We start from the raw sequence: 23,398 nt of genomic DNA, 5'->3' as shown, positions 1-23,398 counted from the left end.
TATTTCTTATTTAATTTCCCCAGCTGAAAACGAACAGAAATTTCTGGAAATAAAAGACTGAAACCTTTAATGTATAGAAATTAGTCTAGACAAACCGGGAACAGGAGAAAATATCACAAATGAGAATTGAGCTACTTTCCCCTACAAGCACGAAAGCCACAAACCTCGACACAGTTATTGTTGAAAACATGTTTTTTGTTGTTTTTGTTTGAACAAATGCCTTGCCATAACCATCAAAAAGGATACAGAGACTCAATTTTGCAGGAAAGTTTGATAATCTGTCTGGTCTGTCCTGTATGTCTGTCTAGTCCATCTATCTGTTTAGTCTGTCTAGTCTTGTCCGTCGTTCCTGGTCTGTTCAGTCTGTCTAGTCTTTCCAGTCTAGTCTATCTACTCTATTCTAGTCTATTTTGTCTAGTCTGTCTAGTCACCGGATCATAAGTCTGAGATAGTCGTTTTATTCACCAGTGTCGAAAAACCTAATAACTATGTCTTTAGGGACGACTTACTCCCTCGCAGTCCCCGTGGGAGGGGCTGCAAGTAACAAACTTTGACCTGTGTTTGCTTATAGTAATGGTTACTGGGAAGTGTACAGACGTTGTCAGGGGGATTTTTTTGGTTTAGGGGGAGAGTTAATGGGGGGTTACGTTGTAGGATATTTCCATGGAGAAACTTCTCATGGGGGAAGAGAATTTAAATGAAGGGGGCGCAGGATGTTCTAGCATTATTTGAAAAAACAATGAAAAAATAGATATGAATAGTTTTTTTCTTCTGAAAGTAAGGAGCACTATTAAAACTTAAACAAACAAAAATTATTACGCCTATGAGGGGTTTACCTCCTCGTTATACCTCACTCTTTACGCTAAAGTATTTTTAGTAATTTAACTATTTATTCTATGGCCTTTGTGATTCAGAGGTCATTCTTAAGGAATTGGGACAAAATTTAAGCTTTAGTGTAAAGAGCGAGGTATCGACTAGGGTTGAACCCCCTCATATACTCAATAAAAACATACGAATATAGAAGTTCGTTACGTAAATTAATTCGTAAGTTACGTGTATTTTTTACCAATGAAAACGTTTGTAAAAAAATTAAAACTTCTAGTTGCCATTAAGTAATCAAAAAATTGGACGGCAACTAGGCCTCCTCCCTCGCTCTTTTTTCTCAAAATCTTCCGATTAATTGTAATTAATTAATATGCAAATTTTGTTTTAATTATTTATGTACGGAGAGCTCAGACCAAAACATGGATTAATTCAAAAACGTCCAGAAATTAAATAAAAAAAAAACAAGCTTTTTCCTCCTCAACACCCCGCTCTTTACGCTAAAGTTTCTTACTGTTTTAAAAATAGAGTTAAAAAAAGAGTCAAACTTTATTCTAAAGAGTGAGGCGTTGTGAAGGAAAAGCCCCTTTCATATACGGAGTAACTTCTGTCCGTTTTAAGTTTTAATGTTGCTCCTTACTTTCATTTAAAAAAACTTGTTTTTTTTAAAATTTAATCTGAAAAAAAAACTTCAGAAAAATCCGAATGATAAACATAAAAGCCTTTTCGCAAGCATCAATCCAACGAGCTTGAAACCTGCACAATGTCCATTAATGAGCAACGGTATGCCTATACGTTTTTAATATGAAATTGTAAATGTCCGACAAAACTAAAGGAATATGGGCGTTATTGATAACATGTTTTTACATACAAGGGCAAAACAGCACCCATATACGAGGACATTTTAGAAATAGGATTTGAGCTTTCTAGAAAAATGCTCTAAACCGAATACTACAAGTGAACAGCATATTGCTATCAATTGCAAGAAAGACACCATAAGGTTTTTCTGTGCTTCAAATCTTGACAATCTTTGTTCTGAAATAGATGACGCTCTTGCATCCGCACTTTGGATCGTCTTTGGACCGTGATCTAAATTGTCTTAATATTAAAACATGTAGCATATTTGCTTCAAAATGAAAACTAAATGAAACTAATTCATTTTTCACCACAGCTAATAAATTTTGAACTGATATATTATTTTACAGATAGATTTGAATACCAATTCTTTTCATGAATTAAATAAAAAAATTGTTATTTGTCTCCATTTTTCAGTTCCTCTTAGAAAATAATTAAAAAAACTAAAGATTAAGAATGATTTATTTTTTGCCAACTAAAATATTAGACGAATTTTCTGTTAGGTCACCACCTTCCTTCTTCAGCGATGCAAGAGAAAGTTAAAAGAAAACACGTGAAGGAGTTTTCAACATTGTTGGGTTTTTTTTTCTAGAGATGATAATGAGCAAATCCGTTTCGAAACTTGAAAATTCTGTAACTTACAAAAATCTTTATGCGAATATGGGGGAATCTTAATGTAAATAAGCTACACATATATTTATGAAAAATTATTGAAATTACCCTAGTTTCTATCATTTTCTTTTCTTTTATTTCCCTCCTTTTTTATTTTTTTTAAAATATCTTAACTAACTACTATTGTAAATTTCGCGGTGTTTTTGCCTGTACGTTTTCAATAAGCTCTGTTGGTTCTACCGCAACATACAGCGTTGTGGCGTTTGAAACAGATTCGCAGCACAAATGACAGGAAGCGTCACTTTGCTTAGAAACAACCTTTTTTCTACTTCTAAAATGTACTAGAACGTAAAGTCTCGCTTTGGATGAGCCTTCTTTTGTTATTTCAGCGCCATTGGTTAATATGATTATATTTGGGAGGGCAAAAAAAATTTTTTTTTTTTTTTAAGAGGTTTAATAGACATTATCATCTGAAAAAAGAAACTACAGAGCAGAAAAATCCGAATGATAACATATTTTGTTTTATGTTAAAGGTATGTTCTAAATCTAATGCTGCTTAAATGCAGAATTTCTTCCAGTGTTTAAAGAGGATAGAAAATGACAAGCTGGTTTTTCATTGAAAAGGCAGCATTTTGTTGGCAAAGTTTTTAAAGTTGTTAAAACTGTCGCTTTAAGAAGAAAGATTGCCTTACAGAAGCATTATCAATTACCTGAGGCACCCCAAAATCGCGTAGTGCAACATCAAATGTAGCTAATTATATGTTGTTATTCTTTTCTTTATTTTGTTCTGAATTATTTATCTTGAACTTTTAGATAATGCAGCACGTGACCTTTTATGCCCCAATGTAGTCTCCAGGGCCTTCGCCACTATCTCCTGCCTCTGTTGCTTTGAGTGTAGGGACTTCACAACAAAGTCTGATGTCACAAATTCACCCATCTCAGACTCAACGCTCCCAGCACAAATACATGACCAGATTTCACACAAATATTCTCCAATTGTGAATCCAAGTAGTGTTGGCTCACCAGTGGAGGTTGTACAAAACACTGTGAAAATGCCAAGTAGTGAGCAAATCTCAATTTTAAATGACGCAGAAACACTTGATAAAGCGCCTCAAGAAAAAGGTAAAAAAAAAAAACTTAAACAGGACAAAGGATAAACCTCACAAAAATCATGTAGATGATGCAAGTAGATGGTGTTAGTGGTGGTTCTATTTAGATTGAAATCTGGCAAAGTAGTTGTTGATGGTGATAGAGTTGTGGAAATTGTAGAGAAGGATAAATCTAGTGTAAAGAGTGTAAAACTGATAATTGGATTAAACTGCCAAAAGGCTCTAAGGATACTGAATAATGAAGCCAATAATCAAGCTCAGTAAACTATCGCCTGAGGTAATTTTTTTGGTTTTTATGAGTAGTTTTTACTTTTTTTTTTTATCTTTAATTATTTTATCACTTTTTCTTAACCTTTTGTATTAATTTATTATAATATTGTTTATTTATATCATATATATATATATATATATATATATATATATATATATATATATATATATATATCTATATATATAAAAATAAGTTGTCTGTGGATGGATGTGTGGATGGATGTGTGGATGGATGTGTCAGGTGACGTCACCTGAAAAAACTGGATTAGGTGACGTCAAAACTGAAAAAACTAAAAAAAGGCAAAAACTACAAAAAAAACTAAAAACTAATAAAAAAAATAAAAAAGCTAAAAAACTAAAAAAACTATAAAGGTAAAAACCAATAAAAAACTAAAAAAAAAACTGAAAAAACTAAAAAAAGGCAAAAACTACAAAAAAAAACTAAAAACTAATAAAAAAAGTAAAAAAGCTAAAAAACTAAAAAAACTAAAAAAACTAAAAAAAGGTAAAAAACTAAAAAAAATAAAAAATAAAAAAAAACTAAAAAAAAGGAAAAAACTGAAAAATAAGCTAAAATAAAGGTAAAAACCAATAAAAAACTAAAAAAAAAAGGAAAAAACTAATAAATGACGACACTCAAAGAGAAAGCGACCAGGACAAAAAACTAAAAAAAAAGGCAAAAACTACAAAAAAACTAAAAACTAATAAAAAAAATAAAAAAGCTAAAAAACTAAAAAAACTAAAAAAAGGTAAAAAACTAAAAAAACTAAAAACTAAAAAAAAACTAAAAAAGGTAAAAACTAAAAGAACTAAAAAAGAAAAAAATAAATGACGACACTCAAAGAGAAAGCGACCAGGACAAAAGGAATGTTCGATTAGCAATCAACAAAGCACCGGGACACAGGGAGTATAAATGACGACCAGGACACAAGTAAAAAAAACCGGGACACAGGGAATATAAATAACGACCGGGACACAGGGACACAACTACAACGGGGACACCGGGGGAAACAGGGGGATAACCTGACAATCTATTTATATGCAAAGACAATGGGACAGCAAAGAATGTTGTATATTCGCAAGTTTTACGTAGTTAAAACCATATATATATATATATATATCTATATTCACAGGTGGGACATAGGGACACAACTACAATGGCGCGTAACTATTATGGCGCGTAACGACTTACGCGCGCGGGGGGGCTTGGGGGGGGCGCGAAGCGCCCCCACCAACTAGGTGTTGGGGTGGCGCGAAGCGCCACCCCAACAGCTAGTATATATATATATATATATATATATATCTATATATATATAAAAATAAGTTGTCTGTCTGTGGATGGATGGATGGATGTGTCAGGTGACGTCACCTGAAAAAACTGGATTAGGTGACGTCAAAACTGAAAAAACTAAAAAAAGGCAAAAACTACAAAAAAAACTAAAAACTAATAAAAAAAATAAAAAAGCTAAAAAACTAAAAAAACTATAAAGGTAAAAACCAATAAAAAACTAAAAAAAAAACTGAAAAAACTAAAAAAAGGCAAAAACTACAAAAAAAAACTAATAAAAAAAGTAAAAAAGCTAAAAAACTAAAAAAACTAAAAAAACTAAAAAAAGGTAAAAAACTAAAAAAACTAAAAAATAAAAAAAAACTAAAAAAAAGGAAAAAACTGAAAAATAAGCTAAAATAAAGGTAAAAACCAATAAAAAACTAAAAAAAAAAGGAAAAAACTAATAAATGACGACACTCAAAGAGAAAGCGACCAGGACAAAAGGAATGTTCGATTAGCAATCAACAAAGCACCGGGACACAGGGAGTATAAATGACGACCAGGACATAAGTAAAAAAAAAAAAACTATCTATATATATAAAAATAAGTTGTCTGTGGATCTGTGGATCGTGGATCAGGTGACGTCACCTGAAAAAACTGGATCAGGTGACGTCAAAACTGAAAAAACTAAAAAAAGGCAAAAACTACAAAAAAAACTAAAAACTAATAAAAAAAAAATAAAAAAGCTAAAAAACTAAATAAACTAAAAAAAGGCAAAAACTACAAAAAAAACTAAAAACTAATAAAAAAGCTAAAAAACTAAAAAAACTAAAAAAAAGGCAAAAACTACAAAAAAACTAAAAACTAATAAAAAAAATAAAAAAGCTAAAAAACTAAAAAAACTAAAAAAACTAAAAAAAGGTAAAAAACTAAAAAAAACTAAAAACTAAAAAAAAACTAAAAAAGGTAAAAACTAAAAGAACTAAAAAAGAAAAAAATAAATGACGACACTCAAAGAGAAAGCGACCAGGACAAAAGGAATGTTCGATTAGCAATCAACAAAGCACCGGGACACAGGGAGTATAAATGACGACCAGGACACAAGTAAAAAAAAAAATTAACAAAACTAAAAAGAAGGTAAAAACTACGCCACCCCAACACCTAGTTGGTGGGGGCGCTTCGCGCCCCCCCCAAGCCCCCCCGCGCGCGTAAGTCGTTACGCGCCATAATAGTTACGCGCCATTGTAGTTGTGTCCCTATGTCCCACCTGTGAATATAGATAGATATATATATATATATATATATATATATATATATATATATATATATATATATATATATATATATATATATATATATATATATATATGGTTTTAACTACGTAAAACTTGCGAATATACAACATTCTTTGCTGTCCCATTGTCTTTGCATATAAATAGATTGTCAGGTTTACCGACTCTTGAACATGCAACATATAATGGTCCATGGGAAAACAATCTGTATTCAGATCTATACCTCATGATTCTAATGATTGCCCTTGAGCTTTGTTGATGGTGATTGCTAATCGACCATTCCCTGTCCCGGTGTCCCGGTCGTCATTTACATCCCCCTGTTTCCCCCGGTGTCCCCGTTGTAGTTGTGTCCCTGTGTCCCGGTCGTCATTTATATTCCCTGTGTCCCGGTCGTCATTTGTATCCCGGTGTCCCGGTCTGTATATACATTCGTTTTTTAGTTTTGTTTTTCTCCTTTATTTTTTTCCTTTTTTTTTCTTTTTTAGCTTATTTAGATTTTTAGATTTTTTAGTTTTTTTATTAGTTTTTAGTTTTTTTTTCTTTTTAGTTTTTTTGTCCCGGTCGTCATTTATATCCCCCTGTTTCCCCCGGTGTCCCCGTTGTAGTTGTGTCCCTGTGTCCCGGTCGTCATTTATATTCCCTGTGTCCCGGTCGTCATTTGTATCCCGGTGTACCGGTCTGTATATACATTCGTTTTTTAGTTTTGTTTTTCTCCTTTATTTTTTTCCTTTTTTTTTCTTTTTTAGTTTATTTAGATTTTTAGATTTTTTAGTTTTTTTATTAGTTTTTAGTTTTTTTTTCTTTTTAGTTTTTTTGTAGTTTTTACCTTCTTTTTAGTTTTGTTAATTTTTTTTTTTACTTATGTCCTGGTCGTCATTTATACTCCCTGTGTCCCGGTGCTTTGTTGATTGCTAATCGAACATTCCTTTTGTCCTGGTCGCTTTCTCTTTGAGTGTCGTCATTTATTTTTTTCTTTTTTAGCTCTTTTAGTTTTTACCTTTTTTAGTTTTTTTTAGTTTTTTAGATGAAAATTTTTTTTAGTTTTTTCCTTTTTTTCTTTTTAGTTTTTTATTGGTTTTTACCTTTATGTTAGCTTATTTTTCAGTTTTTTCCTTTTTTTTTAGTTTTTTTTTATTTTTTATTTTTTTTTAGTTTTTTACCTTTTTTTAGTTTTTTTAGTTTTTTAGCTTTTTTACTTTTTTTATTAGTTTTTAGTTTTTTTGTAGTTTTTGCCTTTTTTTTAGTTTTTTCAGTTTTTTTTTAGTTTTTTATTGGTTTTTACCTTTATTTTAGCTTATTTTTCAGTTTTTTCCTTTTTTTTAGTTTTTTTTAGTTTTTAGTTTTTTTAGTTTTTTACCTTTTTTTAGTTTTTTTAGTTTTTTTAGTTTTTTAGCTTTTTTATTTTTTTTATTAGTTTTTAGTTTTTTTTTTGTAGTTTTTGCCTTTTTTTTAGTTTTTTTAGTTTTTTAGCTTTTTTATTAGTTTTTAGTTTTTTTTGTAGTTTTTGCCTTTTTTTAGTTTTTTTAGTTTTTTAGCTTTTTTATTTTTTTTATTAGTTTTTAGTTTTTTTTTGTAGTTTTTGCCTTTTTTTAGTTTTTTCAGTTTTGACGTCACCTGATCCAGTTTTTTCAGGTGACGTCACCTGATCCACGATCCACAGATCCACAGACAACTTATTTTTATATATATAGATAGATAGTTTTTTTTTTTACTTATGTCCTGGTCGTCATTTATACTCCCTGTGTCCCGGTGCTTTGTTGATTGCTAATCGAACATTCCTTTTGTCCTGGTCGCTTTCTCTTTGAGTGTCGTCATTTATTTTTTTTCTTTTTTAGTTCTTTTAGTTTTTACCTTTTTTAGTTTTTTTTAGTTTTTTAGATGAAATTTTTTTTTAGTTTTTTCCTTTTTAGTTTTTTATTGGTTTTTACCTTTATTTTAGCTTATTTTTCAGTTTTTTCCTTTTTTTAGTTTTTTTTTATTTTTTATTTTTTTTAGTTTTTTACCTTTTTTTAGTTTTTTTAGTTTTTTAGCTTTTTTACTTTTTTTATTAGTTTTTAGTTTTTTTTGTAGTTTTTGCCTTTTTTTAGTTTTTTCAGTTTTTTTTTTAGTTTTTTATTGGTTTTTACCTTTATTTTAGCTTATTTTTCAGTTTTTTCCTTTTTTTTTAGTTTTTTTTAGTTTTTAGTTTTTTTAGTTTTTTACCTTTTTTTAGTTTTTTTAGTTTTTTTAGTTTTTTAGCTTTTTTATTTTTTTTTATTAGTTTTTAGTTTTTTTTGTAGTTTTTGCCTTTTTTTAGTTTTTTTAGTTTTTTAGCTTTTTTATTAGTTTTTAGTTTTTTTTGTAGTTTTTGCCTTTTTTTAGTTTTTTTAGTTTTTTAGCTTTTTTATTTTTTTTATTAGTTTTTAGTTTTTTTTGTAGTTTTTGCCTTTTTTTAGTTTTTTCAGTTTTGACGTCACCTGATCCAGTTTTTTCAGGTGACGTCACCTGATCCATCCACAGACAGACAGACAACTTATTTTTATAAATATAGATATATATATATATGTATATTATCAATTATTAATCTTAATTTGATTCTTAAAATCAGGATTAATTATTATTTTTATTAATAATGGATTTATATATATATATATATATTTACATTAATATTGATATTATCAATTATTAATCTTAATTTGATTCTTAAAATCAGTAATAATTATTATTTTTATTAATAATGGATATATATATATATATAAATATATATATATATATATATATATATATATATATATATATATATATATATATATATATATATATATATATATATATATATATATATATATATATATATATATATATATAATGTATTAATTTATCTTCTCTTTGGTTAAGTTCTTTATCTCAGCATGGCATATTTTAATAGTGTGCTTTTATGAACCCATAATATGAAGTGTGGATGGAGCTGTGTTACAAATTTAGTAAGCTATTTAAGAATAGTTTATTTAGTTGGCTTTTTACATTTAAAAAAAAAGGTAAAATGTGTTGTTTGTTATAATTACTTTTTAAATTTTACAAAAAAATTTCTTCCTGTGGACTTAGTCTAATGGTTACCCGTGGAGACCATTAGTCCGCCCCTTGCGAACGAGGACGCGTCCACTAGGCATACTCTCGTATCTTTAAGGGGCATTTTTTTTTTTTTTTTTTTTTTTTTTTTTTTTTTTTTTTTTTTTTTTTTTTTTTTTTTTTTTTTTTTTTTTTTTTTTTTTTTAAATCTCACCTTCAACAAAGAATAAAAAGCTTGCTTAAGAAATAAAAATTTTGATGTGTAGCAAACAAGAATTTTCCAAACCTGCAATCCTGTAAATTTCTTTGATGTTGAAAAGAATTTAGGCCAACATAGCATACAATTTCTAATACTGCGTTCAATTCTATTCTCTATAATTGACAAAGGCTTTATACAACAATGATGACCTACAAGTTTCTTTATCTTCCTCTAATATAAATAGCATTTCGCGAACAGTCGGTCTCTTAAGTCTTGGAGAATAAGGCATCTGAGCGACTCTGGTTGCTACTGTTTCCAATTTTGGCTTCTTTCTCGAGCCGATTGCTTGTAACGCTGTACGATTGGCTTCCGCTTGACACATCTCTTCCATCTCCACCCTTTGCATCTCTTTAACTTTGGCTCTTAGCTTTGCTTGCTGTTCAGGGTCTTCAGTCCTAGATCTGGATTTGGCAGCCTTTAGTAATGTTTCCCTTTCGTTTTCTTCCTTTTTTTTTCTTTTTGCTTTCTCTAAGTCTTCGAGAAATTTAATTTGAGCTCTAACATCGTGACCAACATAATAATCTTCTTTGTTCTTAATAAATTCCATTTTATGTTCCGTGACAACCGATAGCCGTTCCAATATATTTTTTAGTCGTTCTTGAGCAGCGTGACTAAGCAGGGTAATGAAATCTGGGGATATCTCTTCTATACCAGGATATCGAGATAAGACTTTCCGCACTTTTCCTTGTAATGGCGTTGGAGGAAAAAATACTTCGTTTTTAACTGATCGGATTTGAGTTCCAACTAATTTAGTGGGACCTAGGAGTCTTTGAGATTCTTCTGCTAAATTGACCCCACCCATCGTTGCCACGTCATTGATATCATCATCACCACTAATGACAGTCGAGGAATTAAGAGACGAGCTGAATTTGTTTTCTTTGGATATGATACTCTTTTGGACAAAACTACACATGGACACAGGGCTTTCTATTCCTTTATTAACTGTTTTGAGCTGATTAGGAGTTTCCAAATTCCTATAGGGTACCTTTTCTTTCGGGATGACTATTCTGTTTTGTATATTTGGGGTTCTAGGCAGTTCAGGTGGTGCACCAATTGTATGTTGGGTAGCAACAGGAGCTTGGACAGTTATTTGAGTTTGGGGGCTTTGAAATTGGTTAGGCTGAATGGCTCTGATCATTGGAGCATTTGCGACCGTTTCGGAGCCAAGTGGGGACATGGGACTAGCTGGGACAACTGGTGGTAGAGCCGGTGCTGAATTTAGAGATGGCGGAACAAGTCCATCAATTTTTATCTCACCTGTAGCCAAAGAATACCGAAAGTATGGAAGTGTTTTCTGAAGGAAGGGGGATAAGCTCCGATTCTCTGACAAATTTAGTTCCTTTTGGATTCTTTGTGTAAATTCGTCAGGTTGAATTTTTTGATCAATTAAAGCTTGAACAAGTCTTGACACATTTTTAGAGGCACCTTCTGCTTGATCGTTGCTTAGTTTGAGGAGTTTCACTAGGATATTCTTCAATTTTAATTTAGCCTTTTCTAGAGTTATCAATGGTCCACTAACCGCACTAGCACTAGCCTGGTTATGTTGAGCTCCCATTTTCTTAAGACCCACACAGGATTTGATATTTCTGTAGCTAATAGCTTGTTGATCTTTTAAATATAAGACTTTTAATGTCTCACAAATTAAAACACGTTTACAGTTTGACAGTTATTTTGCAACTGATAAAACCAAGTAATGAATAGCAGTATTTATATGCTGTTGGCCCCGCCTACTTTTGAACGTTTAACCAATTATACAGCGTTAGAATCGTAACAGCTCTGACACCGGCATTACAACCGTGTGATGGGAAATCCAACCTTTTAATTGCGTCGCTCGTGTTGCTATTAAGGTTGTACAGCCCATGTCTGGTATGACAGTTTTTCTGGAGAATCTTTTGCCGGATATTTAATTTTAAGTTTTACCTAAAGAATTTTTGACTATATTACTGTGATGTAGATTTTGCAGCTTACTTTGGAATAAAATTAAACTTCTAAAGAAATCCCTGAAACTTCAAATTATATTCCTAAAAGGCCCTCGCAGAGTTTTATAGAAAACTTTCAGTTCGATATTGAAGATATTAAGGTATTTGATTTTAATATAGGGCTGTATTGTGGCTCTTTGTTCTATTCCACCTTCAGGTACCGCCCCTTTCAGTCTTAAACTTTTTTTTATACAAATATGATGTTAATATTTTGACTTGTGATTATACAGGTATGTTCAAGGAAGTAATAAAAAGATTGAAAGTCAACCAACATAGCCTACACAATTATGGTTAGACCCCTATAAATCAAAACTTACTAAGTACGTATTTTGCAGATGTTTTTAATTTGTTTCATTGCAAACGTTAAAAGGCTTATAAGCTACGAATCTGAGGCTACTATTTAATTGTACAAAATTGCAATATCAAAAATTGCTATATCAGAATGAGTATAATTTTCATAAATGTTGTTTTATTTTCAGTAAAGTTAATTTTTAAAGGATTTCAGAGGCTATTGAATAAAAATATGATTATAAACATTGAGACAGATAACATTACCATGCTAAACATATAAGAATTATGCCAACTAAAAACGTCTTCAATGGAAGCTCTTAATTAAATTTTTGATCACAGTCTCATTTCTGTTTCTTCTGTTTTGCACTTTCAGCTTCGTGTTTTGTTTTTTCTGGTTTTTCTGGCTTCTCTGTTGTTTTTTTGTTTGGCTTTTTTTTTTCTTGTCATTGATTTTATGTTGAAAATTATTTTTTTTTATTATTATTATTTATGAAAAATTATTGAAATTACCCTAGTTTCTATCATTTTCTTTTATTTTATTTCCCCCCTTTTTTATTTCTTTAAAAAATATCTTAACTAACTACTATCGTAAATTTCGTGGTGTTTTTGCGTGTACGTTTTCAATAAGCTCTGTTGGTTCTACCGCAACATACAGCGTTGTGGCGCCTGAAACAGATTCGCAGCACAAATGACTGGAACCGTCACTTTGCTTAGAAACAACCTTTTTTCTACTTCTAAAATGTACTAAGACGGAAAGTCTCGGTTTGGATGAGCCTTCTCTTGTTATTTCAGGGCCATTGGTTGATAAGATTATATTTGGGAGGGCAAATTTATTTTTTATTTTTTAAAGAGGTTTAATAGACATTATCATCTGAAAAAAGAAACTACAGAGCAGAAAAATCCGAATGATAAATATAAAAGCCTTTTTCGCAAGCATCAATCCAACGACCTTGAAATCAGTACAATGTCCATTAATAAGCAACGATATGCCGATGCGTTTTTAATATGAAATTGTAAATATCAGACAAAACTAACGGAATATGGGCGTTATTAATAACATGTTTTTACTTACAAGGACAAAACAACACCCATATATATGAAGATTTTTTGAGGATAGGATTTGAGCTGTCTAGAAAAATGTTCTATACCGAATACTACAAGTGAATGGCATATTGCTATCAAACAGTGAGTGGTAATGAACTGTAGTAAGAAGCGACCCGGCTCAATTTTGTTGCTAAAAAGATACATCGAAAGAATCGAATTTTCATGCTGATTTAAATATATAAGTTTCATCAAATTTAGTTTTTGTCATCAAAAGTTACGAGCCTGAGAAAATTTGCCTTATTTTGGAAAACAGGGGAAAACACCCCCTAAAAGTCACAGAATCTTAACGAAAATCACACCATCGCATTTAGAGTATAAGAGAACCCTACAGCTATAATTTCAAGCTCCTATCTACAAAAATGTGGAATTTCATATTTTTTTTGCCAGAAGACACATCATGAGTGCTTTTTTTTTTTTTTAGGGGTCATCGTATCGACCAATTGGTCCTAGAATTTCGCAAGAGGGCTCGTTCTAACGGAAATGAAAAGTTCTAGTGTCCTTTTTAAGTGACCAAAAAAATTGGAGGGCATCTAGGCCCCCTACCACGCTCATTTTTTTCCCAAAGTCAATGGATCAAAATTTTGAGATAGCCATTTTGTTCTGCATTGTCAAAAACCATAATAACTATGTCTTTGGAGATGAATTAATCCCCCACAGTCCCTGGGGGAGGGGTTGCAAGTTACAAACTTTGACCAGTGTTTACATACAGAAATGGTTATTGGGAAGTGTACAGACATCTTCAGGGGGATTTTTTTGGTTTGGGGTGGGGTTGAGGGGAGAGGGATATGTGGGAGGATCTTTCCTTGGAGGAAAATCTCTTGGGGGAAGAGAAATTTAATGAAAAGGGCACGGGATTTTCTAACATTACTAAAAAAACAATGAAAAAATAATCACGAGAAAGTTTTTTCAGTTGAAAGTAAGGTAAAACTAAAGTAAGCGTTAAAACTTAAAACGAACAGAGATTATTACGCATATGAGGGGTTCTAAAAATACTTTAGCTTAAAGAGCGATGTATTTAGGAGGAGATAAATACCTCGCTCTTTATGCTAAAGTATTTTTAGTAATTTCAACTATTTATTCTACAGCCTTTCTGATTCAGGAATCATTCTTAAAGAATTGGGACAAAACTTAAGATTTAGGGTAAAGAGCGAGATATTAACGAGGAGACAACCCCCCTCATATACACAATAAAGATATAAGAACATAAAAGTTTGTTGTGTAAGTTAATTCTTAAGTTACGTATATTTTTACTAATAAAAACGTTTGTTAAAAATTAAAAGTTCTAGTTGCCTTTTTAAGTAACCGAAAAATAGGAGGTTAACTAGGCCTCCTTCCTCACCCTTTATTTCTCAAAATCGTCTGATCAAAACTAAGAGAAAGCCATTTAGTCAAAGAAAAAAAATAATAATAATTAGTATGCAAATTTCATTGTTCAGAAATTAAACAAAAAAACTAGTTTTTTTAACTGAAAGTAAGGAGCGACATTAAAACTTAAAACGAACAGAAATTACTTCTTATATGAAATGGGTTGTCCCCTCCGCAACCTCTCGCTCTTTACTCTAAAGTTTGACTCTTTGCCACAATTCTACTTTTTAGAACAATTAAAAACTTTATTAATATCTGTAATTAAAATATGTTAACTAACTATTATCGTAAATTTCGCCGTGTTTTTGCGTGTACGTTTTCAATAAGCTCTGTTGGTTCTACTGCAACATACAGCGTTGTGGCGTTTAAAACAGATTCGCAGCACAAATGACAGGAATTGTCACTTTGCTTAGAAACAACCTTTTTTCTACTTGTAAAATGTACTAGAACGTAAAGTCTCGGTTTGGATGAGCCTTCTCTTGTTATTTCAGGGTCATTGGTTGATATTGTTATATTTGGAAGGGCAAAAAAACAAAACAACAACAGCACCAACAAACAAACATACAAATGCCTCCATGATTATATACAAAATACGTAACTTTGCGTTTTATAGTTAGGGACTTGAAATCGCTGCAGCATGGTTTTCTGATATGCTGAGTATGGTTGAGAGAAAGACGGGTTTATTAACATTAATAAACAAAACAAAACAAGCAAATGCCCTGAAGCAGAGCTTATTGGGCTTACAACCCCAATACACATACAAATAAAAACAATACGAAAAAGGATAGGAAAATAAAAAAATTAAACAAAAGAAAAGGAAAAGAAAAAAAGAAAAGAACAGGAAAAGAAAAAATAAATATTTAATTTTTCTGCATTTCGATCGATACAGGATTACAGCTCAAAAAGTCAAAACAAAAAGAAACTAAAACCACTTGACCAGTATCGCCTAAAACTAAACCAACATCCTGGCTCCACTTGAGGTCCACTCAACTATCAAAACCATAAATATTAAGGCAAAATAGCTTTAATTCCCACCGAAATTAACGAAAATTATCAATGTTTATTAAAGTCATAGGTAAACAATTTCATGCATGGGGTCTTAGATGCCGAATAGAAAATTGTGATCTACAGGTAATAGGAAGCGAACGACGAATTGTATTGGACTTCTTCGTAAAATGTGTATGAATATCACTTCTTAATTCAAACGTACTTTTAAAACATATTGGTAAACAATTTTGAAAATATTTATATATAAACATGCTTTGATAAAAAGTAATAAGTCCTGTTAAAGGCAAGATTTTACAATCTATATACCTCTTTCGTACCGAGTCTTTAAAACCAACACCACATAACACTCGAAGCGCTTCATTCTGCCAAACTCGAATATGATGGAGATGAGAAGGAAATGTACTACCCCAAACGGTACAAAAATACAGCAGATAAGGATGAATTAAGGAATAATACAGTGTTCTAAAAATATCTCTTGGGAAAATGTACTTCAACTAAGCGAACCTAGACTAATTTAAGAAAGCGAATCTATGTGCTCTCTAAAACTAAGACATTCATCAATTAAAACTCCTAGATATTTTGTACAATCTATTCTTAAGATACTCATATCAGCAAAATTAAGTCTGTCTATCCAAGGGTAATAATATGAGCAAAATTATCCAGCTCATAAATCAGCAAAAATATTTTGTACAGCTCCTCTTTTAATAGTGTTATATAATTCCTTTTTTTATTTTAGTATGGATAGTATATGATTTTTTTATTCTTAGATTTGTGGTCCAATGTATTGTCAGATATTTGTCACTAGTCCTTTATCAAGGTTCTAGTCTATTAATGAACCTTCTTTTGAAAGAGCTAACAGAAAAACTTTTTGGGATAACTTCTCAGGAACATCATTCTAGATCAAAGTGCAACGTCCAATGAAGCTAATTAGTATTTTCTTTGTTAAGTTATTTTTTCTTTTGTTTCTTTATTTTTGTTTTGAATTATTTAACTTGAACTTCTAGATAATCAAGCAAGTGAGCTCTTATGCCCCAGTGCAGTCTCCAGGCCCTTCGCCACAATATCCTGCCTCTGTTACTTTGAGTGTAGGGACTTCACGGAAAAGTCCGATGTCAAAAACTACCATTCATCGATCTCAGAGTCAACGCTCCCAGCACAAATACATGAGCAGATTTCAAACAAATATCTTTCAATTGTGAATCCAAGTATTGTTGGCTCACCAGTGCCGGTTGTACAAAACAATGTGAAAATGTAAGATGCCATATGTCAGAAGGTAAATGTCAATTAAATGGATGGTCACGTGCCTCAGTCACAAACTTTGACAGCAGTGAATGAGCCTTCTTTTGAACTGGTGCTCCCCTAGCCTCCTTCAGTTGAATGTAGTTCTAAAATATCTTTGACTCGTGAAGCGAATGAGGAAAACTAAGTTGAAGAAGTTCAAAAACCTGTTGTGTACAGTGCTAGTGATCAAATCCCAATTTTAAATGACCAAAAAAACACCTGATAAAGGGCCTAAAAAAAATACAAAAAATACAAATCAAAAAATAAACTTCAAAAGGACAAAGGATAAACCTCACGAAAATAACGTAGATAGTGATAGTGGTGTTCTATTTTGGTTGAAGAAATCCTGATAGAGAAATCTGGCAAAGTAGTTGTTGATGGTGATAGAGTTGTGAAAATTGTAGAGGATGAAAAATCTAGTGTGAAGAGTGTAAAACAAATGATTTCTGGATTAAACTGCCAAAAGACTAAGGATATTGGAATTATGAAGCCAACAATCAAGCTCGGCAAACTATCGCCTGAGGTAATTTTTTTGTTCATTTATCTTGAATTATTTCATTATTAATTATTAACATTACTAACATTTTATATTAATTTATATCATTAATTTTTATATATATATATATATATATATATATATATATATATATATATATAATATATATATATAATGTTATAAATATTATTTATATTATTTTATTTATTCTGTTCCATCAAAACGGTAAGTATGCACTACTTAATCATTTCTTAACACTTATACAGTATAGTAAGCTATAGGCCTAATCATAAACAAACAAGGTCAAATAATTAGGTTCGTCTAGGTTAAACTGTAATACTTTAAAATATGCTTTGATCAGGATATACCTAGACCTGTGGTCCTCCCCTCATTGGTCTTTGTATCTGGTTAATCTAAAGAACCTCCCTCCCAAAAACAGCACTGACGTGTAAAAAAAACTGACGAAGAAAAGAAAAGGAAAAGAAAAAAAGAAAAGGACAGGAAAAGAAAAAAAAGAAAAAACAGGAAAAAAATAAATATTTAATTTTTCTGCATTTCAATCGATACAGGATTACAGCTCAAAAAGTCAAAACAAAAAGAAACTAAAACCACTTGAGCAGTATCGCCTAAAACTAAACCAACATCCTGGCTCCACTTGAGGTCCACTCAACTATCAAAACCATAAATATTAAGGCAAAATAGCTTTAATGCCCTGAAGCAGAGCTTATTGGGCTTACAACCTCAATACACATACAAATAAAAACAATACGAAAAAGGATAGGAAAATAAAAAAATTAAAGAAAAGAAAAGGAAAAGAAAAAAAGAAAAGAACAGGAAAAGAAAAAGAAGAAAAAAACAGGAAAAGAAAAAATAAATATTTAATTTTTCTGCATTTCGATCGATACAGGATTACAGCTCAAATCGAACTTGTGATCCTAGAAGATTGGGAGAGGGCTCATTTAAATTGAAAAAAAAATCATTTTCCTTTTTAAGTGACAAAATGTATTTAATGGCAACTAGCCTCCTTCCCACGCCCCTTTTTCCTCCAAAGGCACCGTATCAAATGTTTTAGATAGCCATTTGGCTCAGCATAGTTGAAAGGACCAGTAACAATGCCTTTGGAAATTATATGGACCCTGATAGTCCTTGGAAAAAGGCTTGTAAGCTACGTAATTTGCCCATTGGTTCAATATGAGGAGAATGCGTTTCCGGGGGTAAATTTTTTACGGTGGAGGAGGTGATTTCCTGGAATGGTTTGAAAAACTGTTAGAAATAAAAAAAACTAAGTTTTTTGAATGAAAGTAAGGAGGTAAGATTAAAAGTAAAAACGATTAGAAATTATTCCATACATGAGGAATACAGAATGGATTATTCCGTTCTTTCTCGCATTTTACGCTAGAGTTTGACTTTTCGTCAAAATTCTTTAAGAAATAATGCTCAAGCAAAAGGACCTTCGAATTTTAATGAGATATTTCTAGAAAACATCGAGACTTTTGCGTAAAAATCAAGGATATAGGTAGGGACAGCCCCCTCCCCCTCATATACGAAGTATATTTGGTCGTTTTAAGTTTTATTGCTGCTCTTTATCTTCAGTTGGAGAAACTATTTTTGTTTTTTAATTTAATTTTTATCAAGTCAAATCCTGATTCGTTACAGAGCTATGCAAGTAAGTGCGAACAACAGTAAGGACAGTACATCCAATATACAAATTAATTACAGATTATTTCATCTTTTTTTAGGTACAAGTGCTCAAAAAATAAACTCAGGAGATGAAATTCCGCACCTCCCTTACTCATGGGGGATCAATCATAGGATATACCTAGAGAAAGATCTAAATTACTCTGAAACTTCTAACGCCGGCTTAATTTTTTACAATATTTTTGTTTGTTTCACCGAAGAAATCGATTTTTTTAGTATTAAATATATTCTATTGGATCCCGTGACATGACCTTAAAAAATCTAAGAGGCTAAGTTTTAAAAAGACACGTTTAAAAAAAATGAGAACATTTTTGTCTCGCATTTTACACCGTTCTGAGACTTATTTTTCTCTTAAAAGTGTAGAATTTAATAAAACCTTAAAAGGTTTTCTTGAGATGAAATAAACGCAAGGGCTATGTTAGCATCAGCAACCTGTGTCAGCATATGGCTATGAAATTTCAATTCATTATCAGTTACTACTCCTAGGTCCTTCTCTGCCCTTACTCCTTCTAGTTGTTCACCCTGGATGAGTAGGTTAAGGCTTCGTTCAAGTATTTATCTATATTAATTACTAAAGTAAGAAAACAGTCATCCTCTCTCCTTCTGTTTTGTTTTTATTCACTATTTATTATATTTTATATATTATTTATTATATATTATTTATTAGGGTTTATATTTTATATGTTCGTTGTGTGGTGTGTGTTTGTGCTATTGCATTGGTGATTTCGCTTTTCATTAGAAGTGTAATTAGGATTATTATATCTAAAATGCAAAACTTTGTTTTTGAACTATTGAATTCTATATTCAGGTAGTTTTAGCTAGCTCCCAGGTCCCCCTCACTTACTTTGAAGTGAGTATTATCTGCTCAGCCGACAGGGGTCTCATGAAGGGGCCACCTTCACTCATTGTCGCCTGGTTTTGCTAAAATTACTATTTTCTTTGCCAAAAAATATATCGGGCAAGATATTCTTTTTCTCTATGTATCCAAAGTAAGGCAAAAAGAATATCTTTAAAAATGACAAACATATTCATAAAAACAAGCATACACAGAATTTAAAAACTAGCTTAAGGAATACAAAATTTTGCTATCTAGAAAACAAGAATTTTTGAAACTGTAATCCTGTAAATTTAATTAAAGTTGACCAGAATTTAGGCCACCATGGCATAGAATCTCCAAAACTATGTAATCAATACCTCTCCAAAATTCTTTGAAGTTGATCAATTTCTTTTTGAACTAAAAACTTCTGTAATTCCACCTCAAGCGTTTCAACATCATGTTGTGCATGGCGAATCTCAGCGTCTATTACTTCCATTTCTCGCTTTAAGGTCGATAAATCCACTTTTTTTGTATCCTCAATTTCCATGTCTTTCCTCTTTTCAACTTTCGTCGTTACAATCCGTGTTATTTCCGTTTTTGTCAGTACTTCTTTGCATACCTTTGTAATCGAAAACTTTGCCCTGTTTTCCTTCGCCACTCCAAGAATTTTCCTTTCTTTAGTTTGCTTCTGCACATTTTTTTCACTGTATAATGTTTTCCTTGCTAACATGCTTTTTGCCATTGACTTATACTTCCCTTTCATCAAAATTGTGTTTTTTCCTTCTAATAGAGAGGTTCTTGACAAGCCCATATTTCTTCTTGGAGCTAGTGACTTCTTTTCTTCAGTATAGCTAGTTCTTTCCGACATGGCTAAGATATTCTTATACAAAAAATCTTGCTCCTTCTGACTTGTACAGCTTCGTGCTTCCGACATTTCAAAGACTTTCCTATGCATCGTTTCAAGAAATATTAAAACTTTAAATTCAAAAGCTTTGTGTTGTTGCTTGGTGTAAGTCAGTTTCACATCTAGAAGGTTTTGACGAATTCATTTCTTTATATACACAAACCGCATAGCTCCTACATATTTGCACCAATCAATGCAGAGAGAACCGATGACGTATGATCTTGGGATTTTACAATCGCTATGTTCATGTTCATGTTGCATGCATGTTCCGTTTCCGGTGTGTACAACCGTGTTCCGGTTGTACAGCCCAATTCGTCTGTGTTTCTTGACTGTAAGAGCCTCATGTAACAGCGTTATTTTAATTATGGTTGTAATTAAAATCTATTCAATTCTATATTCTTAATCTATATATATTCAGCCATCAAAATATATGGCTGAAACCAAAAAATCAGCATGGTTCAACCCGACAATTAGGCTCAAATAAATACCAGAGAACATTCTTTTTGCGCATTGTATTTATTTATCTATTTCGGCAGTTTATTTTATTTATTTAGTCCTATTTTTTTAGAACCTCTTTAAAGTACAAAACAAATTAAGTGTTTTGTATGCAAAACAAATTTGAATATAAGGAAATAATAAACTCATTGATGGCTATGAAAAAATGATTAAACAATGAAAAAATTGCATAGAATTATTCAGACAATAGGGCAAAATAATAAAAAGTAAATGTAGTTAATGGTTTACTTAAGACTATATACATTTTATAGAGACGATTTTCTATTTTTCTTTTTTATAGAGACGATTTTCTATTTTTCTATGTTATAGAGACGATTTTCTATTTTTCTATTTTATAGAGGACGATTTTCTATTTTTCTATTGTATAGAGACGATTTTCTATTTTTCTATTTTATAGAGACGATTTTCTTTTTTTTTATTTTATAGAGACGATTTTCTATTTTTCTATTTTATAGAGACGATTTTCTATTTTTCTATTTTATAGAGACGATTTTCTATTTTTTTATTTTATAGAGACGATTTTCTATTTTTCTATTTTATAGAGACGATTTTCTATTTTTCTATTTTATAGAGACGATTTTATATTTTTCTATTTTATAGAGAAAATTTTCTATTTTTCTATTTTATGGACGATTTTCTATTTTTCTATTTTATAGAGACGATTTTCTCCGCCCACGAACATCTATTGCGCAACATTTTACGACCTGATTCATCTGCTTCGAATATTTTTTTTTCATTACAAAACATTTTTACATATATATATTTTTACATAATATCATGTCTTACTAGTGTAGTTTGATTAATTTGAAATAAATTCAGCTATTGAATTAGATTGTTGAAACTAGAGAAACTAGTACGGAGAGAAACTAGTACTGTTTAAACTGGCAATTTGGTTCAAATTTATGCCTGTGAAACATTCTTTTTACGAATTGTATTTAGTTTATTCGAGTTTATTTTTCAATATATGTTTTCATTTAATGTTTTAGCGCAGTAGCCTAAGACAATCTTTCCGGAAAACTAATCTGGTTAGTCCAAAATACTAATCTGGTATTTATTAGAAGGGGTTGCCGAAGTCTGAAGGAATATTTTGCTGTAAGGAACAGCCTTGTGTTGAGTTGTGAGTTGAGGCCGAAGCCCCCTTCTCCCAAATATACGAGGAGGGGAGTCAAAATACGAGCGAAAGTATCCCAGAGCAGCAATTTATAATAAGAACAGCAACACTGATTTCTATATCTGAAAACATTGATTTTCTAATATATTATATATATATATATATATATATATATATATATATATATATTATATATATATATATATATATATATATATATATATATATATATATGCTATTGTGAAATTTTTAGGGCACTGCCATAGTTTCAACAGTGTTGCCATGTTAACAGTCTTAATTAAAAGTTTATCTGGTTTACAATATAAGTAAAATAGTTAAACTATCTTATAAATGTATATAGTATTCAGTAATTCATTATATTTACGTTTTTTCACTTTAACCTATTATTTGAATAATTCTATGAGTTTTTTTTTCATTGTTTGATCATTTTTTCATAGCAATCAAATTACTCAACCTTTCTATACTGAGCTATTTATTCTGGCTGCATAGCCATAAGTTGATTTTAATCATATGTTTGTTTATATTCTGCGACACCTGTGATCTTCTCTCAGACACACCTTTTATTTATGGACAGGGTGATGATGCAATTTGTCTTTTTGGAAATGTTCCCAACGGTCAAAATCTTTCGGTGTTATTGCCAAAGAAAGCGGCACGTTTTCACCACGTGTCTTTTTCACGTGACATCACATGATGATTTTTCAACACGTGACACGTTTCAATCTCGTGTTTTTATATGTGAATGAGTTTATTTTTTCCTTATGTTCAGATTTGTTTGCATATAACACTTTTAATTTGTCTTGTACTTTAAAGAGAGGTCTATTCCGGATTTTTTTTTTATAACAATTATTTTTATGATGAATTTTTCTTAAAATAAAATACAACGTTTGAAAAGAGTATTTAATTTAAATGATTTAGAAATAATACAGTTTATTTTATGGAGATAGGGTCAATGAACTAGAAGCCAATGGTCCTAGAATGTCGGGAGAGGGCTCATTGCCCCTTTTGTAGGGCACTAGCCCCCTGTCAAAATTTTGAGATGGCCATGTTGTTTAGTATAGTTCAAAAGTTCAATAACTATGTCTTTGAGGATAACTTGACTCCCCGACAGACAGGAAAAGGGTTATAAGCTTTAAAATTTGTCTATAGTTTACGTATAATAATCTCTAATAAGAGTTACCGGATTCATGCCGCTATCACTCATATCAAACAGTTTGTGGTAACAAACTGTAGTAAGGATCGACCCGACTCAATAGTAACCAAAACTCAAAAA

General features: G+C 31.1%; 1 long non-coding RNA gene across 9 annotated transcripts in view; it reads left to right on the top strand.

Annotated features, from left to right (window-relative positions):
- LOC136039501 (uncharacterized) overlaps positions 1 to 23,398 on the top strand; it is a 137,043-nt gene that overhangs the window by 11,753 nt on the left and 101,892 nt on the right. For 7 of the 9 annotated variants that reach the window (XR_010620464.1, XR_010620470.1, XR_010620468.1 and 4 more), the window contains exons 2-3: positions 3,103 to 3,675; positions 16,289 to 17,088. This is a non-coding gene — a long non-coding RNA (uncharacterized LOC136039501). The remainder of the gene's footprint in view (positions 1 to 3,102; positions 3,676 to 16,288; positions 17,089 to 23,398) is intronic. The other 2 variants (XR_010620469.1, XR_010620467.1) reach the window with 2 other exon arrangements.

The sequence above is a fragment of the Artemia franciscana genome, chromosome 19 (genome assembly GCF_032884065.1).
Source record: "Artemia franciscana chromosome 19, ASM3288406v1, whole genome shotgun sequence".
Taxonomy (NCBI): Eukaryota; Metazoa; Arthropoda; class Branchiopoda; order Anostraca; family Artemiidae; genus Artemia; species Artemia franciscana.
This window is presented reverse-complemented; position numbering and strand designations above follow the sequence as displayed.